General features: G+C 41.1%; 1 pseudogene; it reads left to right on the top strand.

Annotated features, from left to right (window-relative positions):
• Positions 1–9,558: 9,558 nt before the first annotated feature.
• On the top strand, positions 9,559–13,265 carry LOC147830541 (protein kinase C iota type pseudogene; annotated as a pseudogene).
• Positions 13,266–23,916: the final 10,651 nt, after the last annotated feature.

Raw genomic sequence — 23,916 nt, 5'->3', positions numbered from 1 at the left:
GTGGGGGACCTCAACACCCCACAGTCACAAATAGATAGAACAACTAGACTAAAAATAAGTAATGAAATACTAGAACTCAATCGAACTCTTGAACAAATGAACGTAACAGATGTTTACAGAGTCTTCCACCCCACAAAATCAGAATACACATTCTTCTCAGATGCACATGGGTCATTCTGCAAAATAGACCACATACTCACACATAGAACATGTTTAAGTAAGTGCAAACGAATTGAAGTTATCCCCTGTATATTATCAGACCATAGTGCGATGAAACTGGAGATCCATAGCAAAAGAAACTCAAAAAATTTCATAAACACGTGGAAATTGAACAACACACTTCTGAATAACCAATGGGTCACAGAGGAAATTAAAGAAGAAATCAGACAGTTCCTTCAATTAAATCACAATGACAATACAACCTATTGGAATCTATGGGACACAATGAAAGCAGTCTTACGAGGGAAATTCATAACAGTTAATAGGCATATTAGGAAAACAGAATGAGCCCAATTAAACAACCTGATGCTGAACCTCAAGCTTCTAGAAAAAGAAGAACAGGACAACCCCAGAGCTCATACAAGGGAGGAAATTATAAAGATCAGAAGAGAAATCAATGCAATAGAGACTAAGAGACTGATACAAAATATCAATGAAGCCAAGAGTTGGTTCTTCAAAAGATTCAACAAAATTGACAAACCCTTAGCCAACTTTATCAGCAAAAGGAAAGAAAAGGCCCAAATCCATGCAATTAGGAATGAAAAGGGTGAAATTACAATGGACCCAGCAGAAATCCAGAGGATCATCAATACCTACTTCCAGTACCTATACGCCAATAAGATGGACAACACAGAAGAAATGGACAGATTCCTAGATACATAGGAATTACCAAAGTCGAACAAAGAAGACCTAAAAATTCTGAACAACCCAATATCAACCAATGAAATTGAAAATGTAATTAAAAACTTATCAACTAAGAAAAGCCCGGGCCCTGATGGCTTCACTGCTGAATTCTACAAGACATTTAGAGAGGAACTGCTGCCACTACTGTTTAAACTCTTCAGTGAAATTGAAAGGGAAGCAATACTCCCAAATTCATTCCTGGAAGCAAGCATCACCTTGATCCCCAAAGCAGAGACAGACCCAACTGAAAAGGAGAACTATAGGCCACTCTCACTAATGAACATAGATGCAAAAATCCTTAATAAGATAATGGCAAACAGAATGCAGAAGATCATCAAGAAGATCACACACCCTGATCAAGTGGGATTCATCCCAGGGATGCAGGGATGGTTCAATACATGAAAATCAATCAATGTAATACACTATATCAATAGAGCCAAGGACAAAAACCATGATTATCTCCATAGACGCAGAAAAAGCATTTGAGAAAATCCAACATGCATTTATGATAAAAACCCTACAAAAACTTGGAATAGATGGTCTCTACCTCAAACTGATAGAAGCCATCTATGAAAAACCAACAGCCAATATCATACTAAATGGTCAAAAACTGAAATCCTTCACACTCAAATCAGGAACAAGACAAGGATGTCCACTATCACCACTCTTGTTCAATATAGTTCTGGAAACATTAGCCACAGCAATTAGACAAGAGAAAGATATAAAAGGAATAAAGATAGGAAATGAAGAAGTCAAATTGTCATTACTTGCAGATGACATGATACTCTATATAGAAGAGCCCAAGAACTCCACCAAAAGTCTTCTAGACTTAATAACCAAATTCAGTCAAGTAGCTGGTTACAAGGTCAACACACAAAAATCAATAGCTTTCCTCTACACCAATGACAGACTCACTGAGAGAGAAATAGGGCAAATAATTCCTTTCACAATAGCATCCAAAAAACTGAAATACCTAGGAATCAACCTAATGAAAGAAATCAAAGACCTCTTCTCTGAAAACTATGGCACTCTGAAAAGAGAGATTGAAGATGATATCAGAAAATGGACAGACATCCCGTGCTCCTGGGTAGGAAGGATTAATATAGTGAAAATGGCCATACTTCCAAAACTGCTATATAGATTTAATGCAATTCCAATTGAGATTCCAACAGCATACTTCATGGACCTTGAGAAAAAAATCCAAAAATTCATTTGGAGCAAGAAGAGACCCAGAATAGCAAAAGCCATTCTAGGTAACAGAGACATAGCAGGGGATATCACAATCCCCAACCTGCAACTCTACTACAAAGCTACTGTGATAAAAACAGCATGGTACTGGCAAAGAAACAGACCTGAGGACCAGTGGAACAGATTAGAAGATGCAGAAACAATGCCAGACACACTCAGCCATCTCATCTTCAACAAAGGAGCCAAACACCCTCACTGGAGGAAAGATAGCCTCTTTAAGAAATGATGCTGGAAAAATTGGGCTTCAACTTGCCAAAGATTCAAACTAGACCTATATCTCTCACCATGCACTAAACTAAAATCAAAATGGATTAAAGATCTAAATATTAAAATAGAAACTCTGAACCAGTTGGAACAGAGGTTACGTAGAGCCCTTTGAAGACATTGGTGTAGGAAAAGATTTTATAAACAAAACCTAAGTTGCCCGTGAACTAGCACAAACAATCAACAAGTGGGATCTCTTCTTATTAAAAGGCTTCTGCACAGCAAGAGAAACCACCAGCAGTGTGAAGAGACAACACACAATGTGGGAAAATATCTTCACCTGCTCTTCCTCAGACAAAGGTCTACTATCTTGAATTGATAAAGAACTTAAAAAGATCAGACCTCCCAAATTTAAAGACCCAATCCAAAAATGGGCATCTGAAATGAACAGACATTTCTCAGACAAAGAAGTAGAAATAGCAAATAAATACATGAAAAAATGTTCAACATCACTGGTCATTCGAGAGATGCAAATGAAAACAACGCTGAGATTCCACTTCACTCCAGAAAGAATGGCTGCTATCATGAAATCAACCAATAACAAATGCTGGTGTGGCTGTGGGGAAAGAGGAACCCTGCTCCACTGCTGGTGGGAGTGTAGACTGGTGCAAGCACTGTGGAAATCAGTATGGAGATACCTCAAAGAACTAGGACTGGAAGTCCCATTTGACCCCGCTATTCCACTGCTGGGGTTCTTCCACAAAGAATTAAAAGAATCATACCACAGTGATATATGTGTGCCCATGTTCATAACAGCACAGTTTGTGATAGCTAAAAGTTGGAAACAGCCCAAATGCCCATCAACTGGAGACTGGATAAAGAAAATGTGTTTTTTTTTATAAAATGGAGTACTACTCACCCATAAAAAATGAGAAATTAGAGACATTTATAGCTAAGTGGATGCACATTGAGGAGATACTCTTAAGTGAAATAAATAGGACAGACATGTATAAATACCGAATAGTTTCTCTGGTGTGAGAAACTGAAAGTGTAAATAAAGACTAAATGTATAATAGGTCATGTGAAATAAGAAGAAAAGGGGCAAAGGGGAAGGAAGTGGGAGGGCTAGGGGGAAGGATAGAAGGGAATAGGATTAATATCAGAAAATGGAAAAATAGGAAGAAAATCTTTGTAAATAGGGAGGACTGGAAGGGTTGAAGGGAGGGCTGGGCAAGGGTGAAAAATAAGAACCAAGAGAGACTATGTAAAGGTGCAAATTTCCAATGATGAATGTCATTATATTGTATACCTAAAATGTACCAATGATTAGAATGAATAATCGATCATGCAAAATAGGAAGAAAAGGTCCAAAGAGGTAGGGGTAGTGGGAGGGGCAGGGGAAAGGAAAGAAGGGAAAGGAAAAATGATGAGAAATGGAAAAAATGGAAATAAAGTCTTTGTAAATAGGGAAGGGTGGAGGGCGTGAAGAGAGGGCTAGGAATGGGGAAAAAATAAGAACCAAGATGCATTATGTAAAGGTACAATTTCCAATGAGAAATGTAATTGTGTTGTATACCTACAATGTACCAATAAAAGATACCAATAATAATAAAAAAAAGTACCAATGTACCAATAATAATTTTAAAAAGACAAATCAATTAAAAAGCAAAAGCAGCAAATTAGAAATAACTTTCCTTGGTCAAAAGTACTTCCCCAATATTAAGTTCCTGCATACTTCTCTGAAACTGTTGGATGTTCTCAGAGTGTAGCACTGAGTTGTCTATGAAATTCAAAGTGAGAACAGGACAGTGTTTCCCCAGTGGCTTTTTTCTTTTGTACTGAGGGTCGAACTCTGGATCTTGTGCTTGCAAGGCAGATGCTGTGCCGCTGAACTAAATCCCGCCCCCCAGTGGCTTTTATAGGGACCTATAATCTCCTTCACAATGGGCTGGATTAAGCAGTCTCCATGGAGGTTACCATCAGAAGTAGAGGGAGCAAAATAAAAAGAAGGGGAGCCAGGGATTTAGCTCAGTGGTTTCATCGCCTGCTGTGCAAGCACAAGGACCCGAGTTCGATCCCCAGTACCAAAAAAAAAAAATAGAAAGAAAGGAAAAGAATAAAGAGAGGGTAGAAAGAAAAGGAACTAGAGAGAGGAAGATAGAGTGGACAGGGGATGTCATTGACAGCAGGATCAGGTGCCACTCAGCAGCCCCATTGCAAAATCAGCTAACATCCTTTGCAGGACAGTTGCTGTTCAGCTTGATTTGCTGGTTGCACTGTGTTTCTCCACAACAGTGTGCTGTTGTGCTTGTCTTTTCCGCCAGGTTTTACAAATTTATACTATTAGAAGAGAGTTTCATGGATGATAGAAGCGTATGTTGAATAAACTTGTAAAATAGTGAAGAACCACTATTCGATGTGTTTTCCAGGGGCACCTGACATGCTTGGAGGTTTTCCTTTTCTTAGAAAGTGCCAAAATATGGGAGACTGCCATGACTCTGAACAGACTTTCTCTGGGTTTTACCAAATAATAGAATTATATATTCATACATAGGGCTTCTAATTGGATGTCAGGTCTCTGAAAATTCCTTGAAGTGCTGCATAAAATGTTGTATCTGTTCCTGCGCTTTTGAAGGGAGAGAGGCTATATCTATCATAAGATAACTAAGGGGTGTGTAATTAGATCTCTCCAATCTACATGAGATTGTTAATGTCCAAAGACCAATTTTTTATAGCAACAGACTTCACATTATAGGTGAAGTGGTTCAGTTGTTTCTTTTTTTTTTTTTTAATTTAAGGAAGTAAACAGCTGATTCTCGCTCTCTTTTTTTTTTTTTTCAGTTTCTTTCTCCCCCCCCCACCCCCATTAACTTTATTGGTACATTTTAGGTATAAAATACAGTTACATTCATCTTTGGGACCTTGTACCATTACATGAGTCTCTTGGTTCTTATTTTTTTTCCCCTTCCCTTGCCCTCCCTTTACCCCCTCCACCCTTCCCTATTTGCAAAGACCTTGTTTCCATTTTTTTCCTCTTCTCATATTTTTCCTTTCCCTTTTTTCCCTTCCCCTACCCGTCCTAACTACCCTGGTCTTTTAGACCTTTTCATCCTGTTACACAATATCAGTTATACATCTTTTAAATTACAATATTAAGATCTAGGAAACATTACCACAGATTTTACAGAATTTAAAAGGATATAGAAAGCATATTACAAAACTCTTTTTTGAAATAAATTTGACAACTTCTAAGAAGTAACTTAGAAGACAAATTAATGAAACTAACTCTGGAGGAAATATAAAATTTGAATAGCACCTATTAAAGAAAGTATATTCCTAGCTTGAAAACCTACCTATATGACAACAGCAGGCTCATAAACATTTTAACTGATAAATTATATCAAACAATTAAAGCAGAAAAAAGAAGGAACACTTCTTTTTAGGAACTCAACATTGTGCTAATCCTAAAACTGGATAAAGATAATAGAAGAAAAAAGTATGAACATAGATAGAAATTTGTTGAACAAAACAAACTATTAGAAGTCAGATCGGCAGTGCACACGCCAGCTGAGCTTTGTCTCGCGCTCGGTGTGCGGCGGTGGAGAGAGAGGGAGGTTGTGAGCGGGAGAGGTACGGCGGGCTGGTGAGCGAGCGAGCACCTCACCCTAGCAGTGGCACCGGGATCGGTTGCCTGGAGCCGAATTTTCTATTTAATACGTTTGGACCTTGGCTGATCCTGGGTTACTGAAACCATAGAAGAAATCATGACCACCCCAGGAAAAGAGAACTTTCGCCTGAAAAGTTACAAGAACAAATCTCTAAATCCGGATGAGACGCATAGAAGGAGGGAGGAAGAAGGATTACAGCTATGAAAGCAGAAAAGAGAGGAGCAGTTATTTAAGCGAAGAAATCTTGCTACAGCAGAAGAAGAAACAGAAAAAGAAGTTATGTCAGATGGTGGCTTTCATGAGGCCCAGATCAATAACATGGAGATGGCACCAGGTGGTGTTATTACTTCTGACATGATTGAGATGGTATTTTCTAATAGCCCAGAGCAACAACTTTCTGCAACACAGAAATTCAGAAAACTGCTTTCAAAATAACCTAACCCTCCTATTGATGAAGTTATCAGCACACTAGGAGCTGTGGCCAGGTTTGTGGCATTTCTCAAATGAAAAGAGAATTGTACACTGCAGTTTGAATCAGCTTGGGTACTGACAAATATTGCTTCAGGAAATTCTCTTCAGATCCAGATTGTGATTCAGGCAGGAGCAGTGCCCATCTTCATAGAATTGCTCAGCTCAGAGTTTGAAGATGTCCAGGAACAGGCAGTCTGGGCTATGGGCAACATTGCTGGAGATAGTACCATGTGCAGGGACTATGTCCTGGACTGCAATATCCTTCCTCCTCTTTTGCAGTTATTTTCAAAACAAAACCGCCTGACCATGACCCAGAATGCAATATGGGCTTTGTCTAATCTCTGTAGAGGGAAAAGTCCACCTCCAGAATTTGCAAAGGTTTCCCCTTGTCTGAATGTGCTTTCCTGGTTGCTTTTTGTCAATGACACTGATGTATTGGCTGATGCCTGCTGGGCCCTCTCCTATCTATCAGATGGACCCAGTGATAAAATTCAAGCAGTCATTGATGCAGGAATATGTAGGAGACTTGTGGAGCTACTGATGCATAATGATTATAAAGTGGTTTCTCCCGCTTTGTGGGCTGTGGGAAACATTGTCACAGGGGATGATATTCAGACACAGGTAATTTTGAATTGCTCGGCTCTTCAGAATTTATTGCATTTGCTGAGTAGCCCTAAAGAATCTATCAAAAAGGAAGCATGTTGGACAATATCCAATATCACAGCTGGAAATAGGGCACAGATCCAGGTAATCTCATAACACAGCCTTCCTTTTTGTGCTTTTGTTGATTGATAAGATTTTTTTTTCAGTCAGCTTTTAAAATAAAGTTTTTATTATTGCTTTGAAAACCACTAACTTCCTAGGGTGTTTCATAGTCTACTTATTTTTTCCTAGCTTACTGATTTTAAATATTTGCAAACTTTATTTAGGCCTTGGTTTTTCTCTGTGCCTTCAGTATTTGATGATGTACACATGATCCAAGAATATGCATCTTGTGTTTTTAAATGCTTTGATAGACTTCATGCTAAGCAGATTGGCTTTACCCTTGCCAAGTAAAATATGTACTTTGCAGTGGACCACGTATTAGATTGTTTCAGTTTTTCATGAAGTCTGGAGACCTGTTTTTCTTTAAATGGTTATGCGCCTTTTACTTTTTGCCTTTCTGTAAGTGGGAGCGTAACCTATGTAGAAGACAAGCAGTGGGCCAGCATGTTCAGCATAAGCCTTGGTTGAGATTGAACAGCAGGTTGGAAAAGATAGGATTTAGACTTTAGGAGACTTGGAGCTAAGTGGAATCATAAAGGTCATCTAATCTTACATGTTGGTGTCCTAATCTCCTCTTCTCAGAGGAACACTAATCACACTGCATGAGGGCCTTATTTTAACTTCATTTCCTCTTTAAAGACCCTATTACCAAGTACATGTTGTGTATAAACATGTACTGCATAAACGAAGTTTCAGTTAACAGCTACCTGTGTGTACAACAGTGACCCCCTTGAGATTATATTGCCTAGTGACATTGTAACCATTGTACTTTGTGTAAATACACTTTGCAACATTTATACAACACCAAAAAACACTTAATGATGCAGTTCTCATTTTGCCTTCTTGAGTGATTCATAAGTGTATTACAGTCACATTCTAAGATATTAGTTTGGGTCATAAGTCAGGCTCTGATGCCTCTAGACTTGAGTTTAACTGGCATAATAGCAACTAACTGGAATAATATCAACTGGAGTAGTATCAACTAATAGTAGGTGATACAGATAATAATACAGTAGCTAAGAATATGTTAAGAGCATAATGGTAGAAAACCATTATGTAATGGTTGAGATAGAGTAATGGTTTAAGATATGCAGGCTCTGAGAACAGGATTTGAACTGGGGTCTATTGCTTACTAGCTGTCTGACCTGCTTTAATTCCTCAAGTGCAAAATGGGGAAACTAATAGTCAGAGATAGGTCCAGGTTTTGCAGGTCTTGAAATTTACATCCCTCAGGAAAAGAATATAAAATTACCAATAAAAATTTTTGTATAAAAGTGAATATTTAAAATGAAAAAATAAATCATGACAAAGGATATATTTTGAAATGCTGAAAATTGTATTCCAAAGCAAACATGTGTTTAGAGCCACTCCAGCACCACCCAAGGCAAGAGAAACTCTAAGAAGTCATTGTGCATAAATTATTTTACTTGTGAAGTTTTCTTAAATCATATAAACCATGTGAAGACATTATTAGAATTGTTCTCAGAGTCTTTAAAAAAGCCTATGCAAATGAAGTCCTGTCAGCCAAGCTACATCCTTTTCATAATGAACTTGCCTTGGCCAACAGCACCTGTGTCACAGGTGTGGTGACCAAGCTTCCCAGTTTTTCTGGTCTGGACTTTCAGTATGACACTGTGGTACTGAATATGATACCACCCTGGGTGAACTTGAATGAATTTCTCCCCCTACATGAGGTTACTGTGAGGAAGAAACAAACTTAGACTGATTTGGAATCAGCACAGAAATAGTAATTGATATCATGAGGGAAGATGAATGTCCCAAAGGAAAAAAAAAACAAAGAGTGAGGAGCCATGACGGTAAGGACTGCGATAGTTTGGATCCTGAATGTCCTCCAAAGGCCTGCATGTTAAAGGCCAAGTCCCCAGGTGGACACTTTTAAGGGGCAGGCCTCTGGACAGTCTTGGGATCACTGGGGACAGGCACTGGAAGGGACTGTGGGACCTAGTTCTTCACTCACTTGCCATGACGGAAGTACGGACTTCCACCATGGTGCACTCTGAACCCACGGGCTCAAAGCAATGGGTGAATCCATCCGGGACTGGAACCTCCAAAATTGGAAGTCAGAATAACCCTTTTGTCTTTAGGAGTTGATTTACCTCAGATATTTTTTATAGTAATGAAAAACAGACGAGCAAAAGAATCAAAAATCAAAACATACTTAGAGAACATAAAATAAAGAAACAAGGAGAATGAAAGAGGCTTGAGTCCCCTGGCTGGCTGCCCTTATCTGGGCCACATCACTAGCACTCCTGGCAGATGGACTCGGAATTCATTCCACTAAGAGTGAGACTAAGTCCGAAGGCCTCGACATCACCCAGAACTTCAGAAGCAGGAGAGGCTGCAGTCTTATGTCAGTGGCTGCAGGGAGGCAGCTGTGCACTTCCTGTGTTCACACCCTTCTACAGCGCCGAAGGCTGTTTTCATGACACCATTTACCCTAAGAATGTGAATTGTTATTTTGCATGTAAGTGTGCACCTTGTGTAATTATAAAATCTCTGTGAGGGGATCGGAGATGGCCCTGAAAGTCTCAAACTTCTAATCTAAGGCTAACTGACCTTGTGGTGATCAGCCCCATTCTTTTTAAATAAATAAATAAATAAATAAATAGGCACTGATTTATTTAGTGTGAAGAAAAAGATGGGCCATAGGATTTTCACATCACCGGGGGAACTTCAGTTGTGGAACCCCAAAACATGACCTCACTTCCTTGGCAACATCTTCAAACAGAACTTGGAACCCTTCTAATGGGCACCACAATTTAGTACCAACCGTCTCCCAAGCTCACTTGGCCGGAGACGGTCAACAGCGAACATGCTGAGCTGCTTCTCCACTTCGTGAGGCTGCAGCCTCAGGACTCCAGGCAGAGAAAGTATCTGTGAAAGATTGAGAAGATGGCTGACTCCATCCAGAGGCTGCAGGCCACACTGCAGCAGCCACACGACTGTCACAGACACCCCAGGGATGGTGTCCAGGGGAGTGACCACCAGTGACCTATCAAAATCAAGGTACCTCTGTGAAGTCTCCCTAAGCCCAAATACCAAGGCACAGAAACTGGAAAGAACCCAGGGGAACTATCACTAGGCCCAGAAACACCCCGTAGCTCTGGGCAGGTCTTCCCAGACCCAGGCACAAAAAACCTAGAGAGTCAAAGTCCAGTGGGGGAGACTGAAATCACAGCCAGCGGCCCCCCAAGAGACACTGAGAAGCCCGATGTACATCCACCCAGGCCTGGCTGCCACTATCAGAAACAACTTCACAGAGAGCCTTGCAGAGTTCAGGCCAGTTGTGGTACCTGCAGGAAGTCAGGCCGCACTCATTCTCTGAGCCCTTCCTGCCCATTTTCCTGGGCAGCCAACCCGTCTGTGGTCCCTTCTTCCTGGGCACCTCCATGACCCACACCTCTACCCAATCAGCCCTGATTTTGGGAAGAGGTATCTTGACAACATCTTTTGAGAATTCCATCTCCCTTGCAGGCCTTTGTGATAAAGATCGAGATATGTGGTGTTTGGACAATAAACAGCTTTTCACCACAGACTGGGTAGATGAGGAAGGAGACTCATACACTGTGTCACCTCAGGTGAGGTTAGAAGAGGCCTTTAGGCTTTCTGGACTAAAAAACTCATGTTCTCAAAATGAACTCTTAGTTCATGTACCGCCTTGTATACCAGAACATCCTAAAATGCCTTGTCCTGGAGAAGAGAAATCCATCCACCACAGAGCTGCAGGCCACTGGAGAAAGCTGTGTTGTGCTAATGGCCACACTTTTCAAGCCAAACGCTTCAGCAGGCAGGCTCACTGTGCTGTCTGCACAGACCATGTAGGGGGACTTGGCCGCCAGGTATATAAGTGCACCAAATGTAAACTCTCGGTTCACAAGAAGTGCCACACACTTATCATAGTTGAATGTGGACAGCATTCTTTACCATCAGACACCCTGATGCCAGTCGATCCATCATCCATGGCTTCAGACCCTGCACAGACAGCGACACCACAGAACCTTGCAACTCATGAGGCTTTAGAACAAGTTGATGAGGAGAATGAGGCAGGGAACAACAGGGAAAGTGGCAAAGCTTCACCTAGTTTAGGTCTTCAGGACTTTGATTTGCTTCGTGTGATAGGCAGAGGGAGTTATGGGAAAGTACTGTTAGTCCAACTGAAAAAATCAGGTCGTGTGTATGCAATGAAAGCAGTGAAAAAAGATCTTGTCAACACTGATCGGGTACAGACAGAAAAGCATGTTTTACAGCAGGCCACTAATCATCCTTTTCTTGTAGGACTGCATTCTTGCTTCCAGTCAGAAAGCAGACTGTTCTTTGTACTAAACTGTGTAAATGGTGGAGATCTGATGTTTCATCTGCAGCAACAAAGAATCTTTCCTGAAGAACATACCAGGTTTTACTCTGCAGAAATCAGTTTAGCCTTCAACCATCTTCATCAGCGAGGGATACTGTATAGAAATTTGAAATTGGACAATATTCTACTAGACTCAGAAGGGCACATTAGACTCACTGACTATTGCATATGTAAGGAAGGCTTACAGCCTGGAGATGTGACCAGCACTTTCTGTGGCACTCCTAATTACCTGGCTCCAGAAATTGTAAGGGGGGAAGATTATGGTTTCAGTGTGGACTAGTGGACTCTCAGAGTACTGATGTATGAGATGTTGATTGGAGAGTCTCCTTTTCATCTTGATGAGAGCTCGGATAACCCTGAGCAAAACTCAAACAATAATCTCTATCAAGTCATTTTGGAAAGAGAAATTCGCATACCTCCATGTCTGTCTGTAGAAACTGCAAGTGTCCTGAAGAGTTTTCTGAGCAGGGACCCAAAGGAACGATAGGGTTGCCATCCTCAGAGGGGCTTTGCTGATGTTCAGGAGCATCCATTCTTTCAAAATGTCGACTGAAACATGATGGAGCGAAAGCAAGTAATGCCTCCCTTCAAACCAAATATGTCTGAGGGATTCAGGTTGGACAACTTTGATTCTCAGTTTACTGAGGAACCTGTCCAGCTCACCCCAGTTGATAATGACATCTTGAGCAAAATGGAAGGATACAAATTTGCAGGTTTTGAGTATATCAGTCATCTTTCAATGTATGAAGAAGAGTGGGTCTGATCCTCATTTGTCAACTATGCATTCTGCTTATTACTATTTAATGCTTGGAAAAACCGGTTACCAGCCTGGATTCAATGAACCATTTCATAATTGTCTAGAAGCTAATTTTAATTTATTTTTTGTAGTTATATTTAGATTAATACTTGATTCTTACAGTCTGTAATAGGGAATATTGAATGCTTTTGTTGATAAATGAAAACATTCCATTTGTTGAGTGGAGACAGAAAGTATAATACTTTTTCTAGTTACGTACTATACAGGAAAATAATTTGTCTTTTAAGTAGAATGACTTACCTATGCTTGTTGATCTCAAACCATATTACCTATACCTTTTGGACCCCAGTTTATGTAGTCTTCAGGGAATCCAAAAAATTATAACACTTTTAAATTAATCTGCATAAAACACATACATATTATAGTTCTATCTCCTTAGTTAAGTTTTTTTATTTAGTAGGATAACACATGAAATACATAGTAGAATTCATTTCAGGGGCAAAGTTCTTCAAAATATTTTTATCGAAATTACTGGTCAGTAATTTATTATTTAAAGAGTTACCAGATCTATAGCATTCCTGTGCTAGTCCTATATTTATGCAAAGGACTTGAAAAGTAACCATCATTTTCTAAATAGGTTATAATGATACAATCTGAGCAAAATTTAATTTTAGGTACACTAGGTTTAAATTTAGAATGATTTAAAATTTGTAGGCATATAATAAATTACCTTTTTATCTTTTTTGAGGTTCCCCATTTCATTAGAAATGTAACTTTTCCAAAGCTTTTAGATTTATTACCTTTTCTTCAATTTTCAAGTTTGAAAGTAATAAAAACATAAAGGAAAATGTTTATAGACATTTGCTTATTCATTTGTGAGCCATATATATTTCTCTTAATGTCTGGAACTTGTTTTAAAGCAAAAAGCATTATCCACAACATAAAATTATAGAGAATTGTAACATATAAGAAATATGTTTATGTTTTTTTAATTTTTTTTTTCTTTTTTTCTTTTTTTTTTTTTTGTACCAGGGATCGAAATCAGGACCTTGAGCTTGCGAGGCAGGCGCCGGAACCACTGAGCTAAATCCCCAGCCCTTTTGTTTTTAATTTAAAGTATAGATTTTTAAGTAGTAAGATTGACTTGCATATTTTACACAGAACTGCACTACAAATATGTTTTTAACTATATTCTTGTTTTTTGCCATCTTTAGGTGTCATGCTAGTTCTTTTCATATTATATAGTAGGTCTTTCAAAACATTCACCAGGAGTAAGGCAGTTTACAGACAGAATGGTTGGCATTTTGGTGTTCTCAGAAAAAATTTATTTTGCATAAGCCTGTGGTCGGATCATTTTATGCATATGAAGCCTGGATTAATTTCAAGCATCTTGTTCAGTGACAGGACATTTACTTTATAAATTTGTTTTGTTTTGATTTTTTTCGTGTAGAATACTGCCTTGGTCATCATAATGTAATGTGTATTTGTGTACCTTCTTTTTCATGTTAAAAATCTTTAAATAAAACGTTTAATAAAATCAAAAAAAAATTTTTTTAATAAAATTTTTAAAAAAAGAAGTCAGATCTGGCAGGATATAGAAAGTGGTTTTGTTATAGGGATGGCAGTGTTGGTTCAGCATTGGAAGATCCACCCCCAAAAGTCATCATTTTAACAGAGGAAAGGAAAAAGCCATATGATCCTGTCACTAGTTGGAGAAAAAGTAGTGGACCGAATTCTACAGCTGTTCATGGTAAAAGCTCTCAGGAGCCTAGAAGTAGAACAGAAACTTCTCAACAGATTAAAGACATGTACTTCATACTTCCAGTGAGAATGCCTTATATGAATGGAGAAGATACAATGCTTTCTCCTTAAGGTGGGGAACAAGGGCAGATATGCTTACTCTTTATCTGTCCATTAAACTTTGAAACCTAGGCCCCACCAAAATAGTCTGGCAATAAAATGACACAACTAGGATAGCATTGGCACAACAGAAACAAAATCTTTATATGTAGATGAAATGATCATCTACAGAGAAAATACTAAGAAATCTCTAGGAGCCCCTAGAACTTATTCTTGAATTTAGCAGGATTAGAAAGCACAAGGTATATATAAAAATTCAGGTCTGTGTATACTTGCTATAAATGAAGAATTGGATATTGAAATTTAAAAGTTATGTAGGAGTACAAAGGACCAAGAAGAGTTAAAAATAAAAACAAAAACAGTGTTGGAAGATGTTTAGAACCTAATTTTAAGACTTCTTCTAAAGCTACAGTAATCAAGGGAGTGTTGGTGTAAGGAAAGACATATAGATCATTTGAATAAAACAGAGAATCTAGAAATAGAACTACACATATATGGTCTACTGAGTTTTGAAAGATTATTTAACATTAGCATTTTATAGAATATAAACTCAACTCAAGAGCCGAGGAAGAGATAGTGTTTTCAGCAAATGGCACTAGAACACCTGGTATCTGTATATAAAAAATTAACCTCAACCCTTTTTTGCCATACATAAAAATAACTTGAAGGGATCTATGAACCTAAATAAGAAAGCCTAAAAGTATAAAACTTTAAGAAGAAATTATAAGGGAAAATATTTATGAATTTAGGGTAGGCAAGAACTACCTAGGATACAAAAAACATGATGTATAAAAGAAAAAATTGATAAATGAGATTCCATCAAAATTTAGAACTTTAAATGACATCATTAAAATGAAAAGTAGTCCTTAAACAGACCATATTTACAATGCATATAACCTATGACCAGAATATATAAACAACTCTTACAGCTCATTAATAGACAACCCAATTAAAATGTAGACATAAGAAGATGATAAATAGCCAGTATAGTACAAGGAATGATGTGCAACTCTAGAATCAGAAAAATACTAATCAGTACAATAATAAAATTGAATTATACACTCATTAGGGAGATGAAGTTCAAAGTTTTAAAAGCCTTGTCATGACTTTTTCTTTTTGTTGGATTCTCCCCCTTTGCATTTAATTTGTCACACCCAATGGATTCATTCTGCTGGGTTTCCTGGGGTTGTGATCCTCATTGTCTTTTCCTAGGGTATTATCTAAAATTTTTTGGAGTGCCAGTTTGGTATTCATGAAGTTCCTGAGGTGCTCTTTATCATGAAAGTATCTTATTTCTCCATCAATTTTGAAAGATAGTTTTGCAGGGTACATCAATCTGGGCTGGAGGCTGTTTTCCTTTAGGGCTTGAAATACACCACTCTAAGCTCTTCTTGCCTTGAGGGTTTGCATTGAGAAGTCTGCTGTGATTCTGATGGGCTTTCCTTTGTATGTGATTTGTTTCTTTTCTCTCACTGCTTGTAGAATTTTGTTCTTCTGTTGGATTCCTGGAATCCTAACTATTATATGCCTATGTGTAGATTTTTTTTTATTAAGGCTAGCTGGAGTCCTATATGCCTCACTTATCTGTATGTCAAGTTCTTTTCCCCTCCTTGGGAAGTCTTCTGCCATCATTTCTGTGAACAGTTTTTTTATGTCATCTGCACTCTCTCCTCTTTCTTCATTGACTCCAGTCAGTCTTATGTTCTTCTTTGCACTGTCTAGCAGCTGCTGGATTGATTTCTCGTGTTCCCTTACAATTTTAAAGCAATTTTTCTTTTCCTCCTCACTAATTGCGATCTTATCTTCTGTATGAGAAATTCTATCCTCACATTGGTTCATTCTGCTGCGCAGACTTTCGATGGAGTTTTTAATCTCTTGGAAATCTGTTTGTATCTGTTTTATGGATTCTATTTGTTTCCTATGTTGGGGTTCCATCATGTTCCTCAGATCCTCTATTTTTTAATCTGTGTCCTCTCTAGATTTATTAATCATGTCTTGCACCATGAGCAAGATCTTTGCTGTTATCTGAGTAATTATTTCTGATTTCATTTTTCCCAGATCCTCTTTTGTTGCTAGTTCAGAGAGTCCAGGTGGTTGAATATCAGATTGTTCCATCTCATTTCCCTTTGGGGTTCCTGTAGGTGATCTGGAACTCTGTTTTTGAGGCTTGTTTATGTGTTTTCTATTTTCCATGGGGTGGGGTGCTTCTGGAGCCCACACAGCTCACCTTCTCTGCCCTAGGAGCCTGGGATGGCAGCGGGGAAGCTTCCTTCCAGGTGCTGGGACCCGCTGAGTTTCTCTGCCCTAGGAGCCTGGGATCGGTTCAGTTGTTTCTTTATTTTGTTTATTCATTCTATTATTCCACCATTTAAATAACCATTAGCTTTTAAGTGCCAGGCTTTAAAAATGCATGCTTATGTTGGGCCATTTTGTTGTGCTGCTGAGACTGAACAGTCAGCATTGCACTGTTTTCTTCTGCTTCCTCTGTGAATGAGTAGCTGGTTGGACAGTTTGAGGGTTAGGGTATTTTAGGTTCTCAAGTCCCTGAGTAGAATTTTTACATGGTTCTGAGTAGGCACTAAATGATTCTATGATGGGCAGGACCATTGAGATATCTATGTATATGGGTGAAACTTGAGACTGCTGTTAAAAGCATAAATGCAGAAAGTGATCCCAATAAAAAGGATGAAGGTATCCCAGAGGAAGTGATGCCAGCAGAAAACTTCCCAAGAAAGGAACTCCCAGCGATGTTTCAGGGCATTAAATGTGCAAAGATCCCGGGAGCTGGTGCCAGTTTAAAGGGAGTAGGGCAGTTCACCAGGGCAGAGAAAGAGATGCTCCTTCAGCATAAAGAGGTGGAAGGAAGGGCTGGGGATTTAGCTCACTGGCGCCACACCTGCCTGGCAAGTGCAAGGTCCTGAGTTCAATCCTCCATACCAGAAGAGAGAGAGAGAGAGAGAGAGAGAGAGAGAGAGAGAGAGAGAGAGAGAGAGAGCACATGCAAAATGGAAGAAAGCAGTGTTTATTCTTTTTTTTTTTGGTACTGGGGATTGAACTTGAGACCTTGCGCTTGCGAAGCAGGCAGTGGAACCACTGAACTAAATCCCCGGTCCTGTTTAACTATTCTTGATAACATTTAGTTAACAAAGAAAACACTTAAAGTTCTTACTCTTTCTAATGTGAATTACTGTGTCATAAAATATTTGTTTTTCTATTTTGATTCCCTGTATATTTATAAGGTGTTTGTTAAAGAGCCCTGATGTTTCAACAGAAAATGTTAAAAGTAGTGGAACAGTTGTAATTTTCTCTTAGTTTTAAGACGGCTTTGCACACTTTCAGCATATGCCATTTTTACAGCATTGCACTAGCATGCAAAGAACAGACTGCATGTGTCTAAACTGTCTAATAGGACTAAGAAGCCTGGCGCATTATCTCCCTCAAAAGTATATCATGAAGACCCTCCATGAGAGCACCATGTAAAGACCCAAGAGCATGAGAATATTTCTAACACTTACAAGACATTTGTTATCTATCAGACATTGTTCTGGGAAGTTGCTGATATTAAGCCCTTCATCCTCACCACAAGCCTGTGAGCTACAAAAGATTATGCTCATTTTACATGTGAAAAAAACCCCAGAGACACAGAGAGATTGGACAGCCTGGCCTAGGGCATCCATCTTCACTTAATGCCTTGCCCAGCTCAGTGTTAGTAAATACAATACCTACACCCAGAGTCCTCAGTCAGGGTCACAGCACAGCCTGAGGGGAGCAGCACAGCCTATGTGTCCCAAGGACAGAGTGTAGTAGGGACTCCCAGATACCCTAGTACAGCCCCTGCAGGGAGAAGGCCTTCCAGAAGTACTCTGTTTCCTGGCTAGACCCTCCTGCTCCCTACATAATGCATGGGCCTGGTAGTTTAACACAGAGACGATGCAGGCACCCTGAATCTCAGGGTAAGACGCTGTCCTTCTCTCCAGCATTCCTGGGTGGTCCCTCTTTTACACCCCAGTTTCTGGAGAAATGCAACCCAGCTACCTTGGTTCTCCTCTGCTACATTCTTTTCTTTGGTTTCCCCCAGGAGGCTGACTCAGGGCTTCCACTAGAAGCAAGACAGATGTGACTTTGTCCACCTGGAGCAGACACAGTCTTAGGGAAGTATCAGCCCTTACAGAATGGTTTTCCAAGTGAGTGAGAGCTTGCAGTTGGGGGAGAAAGCCTTGTGGCTGGAGAATGCTCTTCCCAGGCAGTGAGGGGCTGCTGAATGATACTGAGTGGGGCAGGGGATTGGTGGGCATGATGATGATGAGCTGAAAGAAATATCAGTCCGGAGCAGAGAGATGGCTGGAGACCCGAGACTCAGAAAACAGGTGACTGTGACTGTGTGGGATACATGGACTGGGGACAGAGGGATGAGCCTCTTTGGTAAAGACTTACGGGATACAGTAACGATGTCGGAATTTGTCCTGAGTGAAATGATAAGCCACTGAATGGCGTTAAGCAGAGGTCGGTCAGATATTTGCATTATGGAAGTTGAAATCACTGTGACTGCCATGGGAAGAATATGATGGTGCTGGTGCATGTGGGAGTGGGTGAAAAGAGATGAGTTGGGAAGACCTCCATAGTTCAGCAGAGAGGAGAGGTGATGCTGAGGCCACAGGCGGTGGATAGAGGAGGAAACAGAGATGGGTGGAAAGGTGAGGAGACTTTTGGAGTTTGAAGTGATGTGAGGGATCGTGATTTAAATCCCTGACACAGGGGAGAGGAGAGCGTTGAAGATGACAGCTAAGTTTCCAGACTGTGCACCAGGAGGAAAGGTGGTGCCCTTCTCTACCTAGGCCAGTTTTGTGTGTGAGAACCTCAGCATCCGGAAGTTTGGAGCAGAGAACTGTGAAAACATCCGAATGGTGATGTCTAGTAGGCTACGGGATTCACAGCCTATGAGGGAGTGTGCAAGTCTGAGTCATTGACAGGTGGGTAGAAATGAAGCCTTGGGCAATGCAAGACATTACCCAAGGAAGGTGTACAGCCTGAGAAGGGTGTCTGGAGGGACACCACAATTTAACGATGGCATAGTGGAGGGTAAACCTGGGGAAAAGATGAGTTTGTGGAGAAGGGAGGCAGGGCCCAGTGATAAATGGAGCTCAGAGGAAGTGGACTGTACCAACTGCCAGCATCCTTGATGAACAAGGAGGGATGGTTGAGATGTTACAGCAATGACAGGAGTTAGGAATGGGGAAGTTGGTGTGTGAGTAAAAGGCATGAATCTCCAAAAAGCTATGTTTTAAAGGTCACAGCAGTCGTTGCTGTCGTTTTAGAAGCCGTGCAAACAGTGTGGATACTATCGCTAGTTGCAGGAAGACAGACAGGACATGTTGACTAGGGCATCAGTTCCACCTCCCTGGAAAGTCCACAGAGTGCTCTGCATGTATTACAGCTCCGCATCACAATTACCTTGTAGGATAACCTGATGCCATACCTCCATGTGGATGAGATTAATGCAAAGCACGCAGCCAAAAGTGCTCACTTGAAGATCATCCCAAGCCACTCTTACTAATGCGTCTCACCTCCTGCTTGTTTCCTTCACTGGCTTCTGCAGTACCAGCCTCTTATAGTGGATGTTTCAATTTTTGTTTTTAAATTACACTCCAAAACACATCCCAAGAATGGTGGGATGAGTGTGTGTAAGAATGGGGAATACTTGGAGCATTTTGAAAAGGATTAACAGCAATATGTCTTTTATTTAAGTTATTTTACATGTAAACATTCACCCTGTTTTCTAATCGTACTGCATCGAACAACTGTTATGGCAACTTCTGTGAAAAATACGACACATGTGTCCTCATCCACCTTATTCACCGGAAATGGCACCATACACTTTCTGGCTCTTCCAAAAGCCAAAATGACCATGAAAGGGATACGTTTTGAAGCAAGACAGGACACTGACCCAGCCAGGACAGCACAGCCGAAGACACTCAGGAAAGAGAACTCCAGAACTGCTTCATAAAGTGCCTAGATTGATGGGATAACTGTGCTTGAAGCGAGGGGGAGGATTGTAAAGGGGATTAATGGCAGTGTGTCTTTTGCTGTATGTAATCGTAATTTTTCAATGTGGACATTCACCATACTTTTTGTTCTTATCATACCATGTACATCTGTGACCTCTCCCCCTCTTCTCGGCAGGTTACTTCTTGTTTGCTTTATCCAAATAATGTGTATTTTCACTGCTTCCCTTTTCTTTTGACCCATATCATTTTATGGTCTGGTTTCTGCCTCAGCATGACAATGGCACACGTCTCTCAGAGGTGATGCATGACTTTCTACTCCCACATCTGTACCTTTTCCCCACTGCATTCCTTCTTTTTTTGGTACCAGGGATCAAACTTGGGACTTTGAACTTGCAAGGCAGGTGGTGGAACCACTGAGCTAAATCTCCAGCCCAAGAGATTACGTGGCTTTTTTTTTGGTACTGGGGATCGAACTTGGGACCTTGTGCTTGGGAGGCAGGGGGCAGAACCACTGAGCTAAATCCCAGGCTCCACTGCATTCTTTCATGATTTCACTCCATGGCATTGGGCCCAGTAGCCAGGTCCTCCTTCTTGTATCTGAGGTCCTGTAGCTCTTGTGACAAGCTTTTCCATTTATCCCAGCATTTCTTTGTATTTTCCTGTCCCTGATCTTACTCCTCTTTCAAGCTCCCAGGCCCCAAACACAATCATCTCTCCAGCCCAAGCACATGGACTCTGTGCTTCATAGTCCTTTTCGGGACTCATCGCTCTCTCCGCCTGAGCTCTCTCCTGGCACCTCCTCCATGCCATCTTTGACTCTCTCCTCTCCAGCTCTAGCCCCTACTGCCTAGTGCACCGCACCACTTAGATGTCCCACCATCACTCCCCGTGACATCTGCCTGCGTCCTCTGAGCCCCTCCCCAACTCCAGTCTCTCAGCTTTACTCTTGGTATTTTTATTGTACTCTTCCCCTTTCCCTTCCTAGCCACATTCCTCTCCTGTCCCAGCAGTGGAGCTTATGCTTTGTGCTCTTTCTGCAACTGTTTGTTTTTGTATGTGTGACGCAAAGTGACCTTACTAGGTCCATCTCATGAAGCAGTTTTATCTGAGAAAGGATGTCAAAAACTTCTGTATCATCAAAACAGGAGATAAAAGTGCTTATCCATTTGAGATTGGATGTGTTTTTGTAAATTTACTCAGTTCTGTTTAGAAGAAAATGGGTCATGTATCGCTTAAAACTCATATCTCCCCATGTAGAAGGTGAGTTCTGCAAGGCTGGGAGTCTGTCTTCTCCCTCGCACTGACCCATTTCCAGAGCCGCATCCAGAACTTTCTTTGTAGGCAATCTGTATGAACTTGATCCTGTATGTGCACTAAGGTGCTTCCTCTCAGACTCTCCCTTTCATTCCATCCTGCCCACTGCTGCCAGATTGTTGTAAAACTCAGTTTCATCATAACCATCCCCTGCTGGAAACTTTTCCTTGCTTCTGCTTGCTGTAAGGCCTCCAAACTTACCTGCATACAGCCTTGTTTCTTGGTTCTCTCCACTGAAACTCATTGACCCACAAGCATGCTTCTTGCTGGGTTCCTCCTCCGTTTCTCTATGCTCTTCCATGTCTTCTTGACCTCTACACCCAACAAGAGGTGGCTTTTCCTCTTCTTCTCAGAGCCATTTCATACCTGTTATAAAGCACCATCTCCTTTTCCCTTTGACATGGGTCCTGGGTGCTCCTGATTTTGATTTCCAAGGCGCTATATAAATCAAGGTCCAGAAGGGTTTCATTGTACTATGTTCAGTTCTGTTTCTAGATACGAGAAGCAGTAAGACAAGTGAGGTGGAAGTGGTGTTGTCCAAGGCATCTTTAGAAGAGCTATCGTTCTCTACAGTCGGCAAGATCTACCCAAGGACCGTGATGAGGTAATGCAGGTTATGAGCACTGGAAAGAGATGTTGAGGACTTCTAATAGCACAGTCTTTTCCCTTTAAAAATGAACCAAATATATGAGATCCAGGGACAAAGGATCACTTCTCCATGGTCACTTAAAAGCAGAAAAATTTACTGGTGCTTACATCCTGTGGTGTGCTTTGCATATGCAGGTGCTAAGGTCATGACATAGAGGTTCAAGGCATTCTTCCCAGCAAGCTTCCAAGTCATGTCCTGAGGATTCCTTGTTCTAGAGCTGGAATGTTAGGAGGAACCAGCTAGGGAGACTGAGATGGATGGATGTGCTTGGGCCAAACCACCTTAAGCAGAAGTGTCTTGTCCACCCTGTAGTCCCTAACTCATCCTACATGTGGGTTGATGAAAAGCCCAGGAGGGACCACTGGCTGGGAGACCCGAGACCTAGTGATACAACCACATAAGGAAGACCGATGACAGTGCATGAAAAGCAGGTGCTGCCCAGACCCATACTTCACAGGAGCATGCAGAGCCAAAGCCCTTAGAATCAGTGAGGCAGGACTGGGTCTTTCTTACTCACTTTGAGGTCCTACGACTTCTAACACAGTGCCTCACACAGAGGCGCTCAATGCATATGTGTACATGGAAATGCTGTCTACACTGGCTTATTGCCCACCACCAGCAGCTGGAGCCTGGGCAATTTCTGGGGTGTCTTTTGACCTCAACTTTCATCTTTGCCAATCTGACAGTGCCTCTTGACTCTCATATACTTGACTTATTATGTTCCCAGTGGGCTGGACCCGGGATAGTCTCCCAGGAGAGCTTGTGTGAGATAGGGCCGGCAGTGACTGCCTTATAGGCCATCTAGATCCTGATCCTTGAAGGCGGTCAGTATGTGATGGGAGGTCACAGTACCATTTTTGGACCGGAATTCCACCCTGGGCCCTCAAATGCTATAGTACTGGGGATGCCTGACACCCAAACCATCATTTTTCTCACTAGCAGGCTGACCTGACTTATGGAAGTGTAGAAGAGGGCCAGAAGAAATACTGCTTTCTAAGATGCTTCCCACCAGTTCACTTTTCCATTGAAATTTATAAGACTTAACTTGTTGTGTGGCCCATTAGATTTCTCTGGCTAAATATGGCTTTTAGCCTCAAAGGGGCAAAGACAGAAGTGACAGTGTCACATCACAAGAGCCTGACTAGGGGTTAGAAGACCCAGGTTTAAATCCCAGTTCTGTGAGCAAGCAGCCCTGTGGCCTTGTTCAGTTCTGGAGCTTCGTGAGCAGCAGCTGCGTAGGTGAAGTCTCTTCAGCTCAGGAGCTGCGCACCAGTGCTCCTGGCTGTCATTTTAGTCTCTTTGGCGCAGGCAGTTCTGTGATTCCATGACTCTGGTAGCAGCAATGGAGGTGTCCAAGAGGATCCACCGCCATCAGGGTGTCCAGACCCCAGAGAGGACACTGAACCTTTGTGGCAGACCCAGATCCATAGCTGAGCCTTTGTTTGCATGATTGATCACCTTGCAGACAAAGTGGACTTGTTTCTGCTCACTTACATGGATACTATCAGAGCTGTCTTTTAAGGGGAGCAATCCCCTCATCCCGCTGTCTTTCAAAACAGCCAGTTGCTCCTGCAGTGGAGAACATTTCATCATTAGCAGAACATTTGTACCCCTGTGGCAGGGACTTGCACCTTGCTCCAGTGTGGCCCCATGGAGTTTCCCATGGCTGCTTAGTAAGTGTTATTGAAGGGAACAAG

The sequence above is a fragment of the Heterocephalus glaber genome, unplaced genomic scaffold (genome assembly GCF_053883595.1).
Source record: "Heterocephalus glaber isolate CG9 unplaced genomic scaffold, H.glaber_assembly_v1.0 deba00000122, whole genome shotgun sequence".
Taxonomy (NCBI): domain Eukaryota; kingdom Metazoa; phylum Chordata; class Mammalia; order Rodentia; family Bathyergidae; genus Heterocephalus; species Heterocephalus glaber.
Note: the sequence above shows the minus strand (reverse complement) of the source record. Positions and strands in the feature narration are given on the sequence as shown.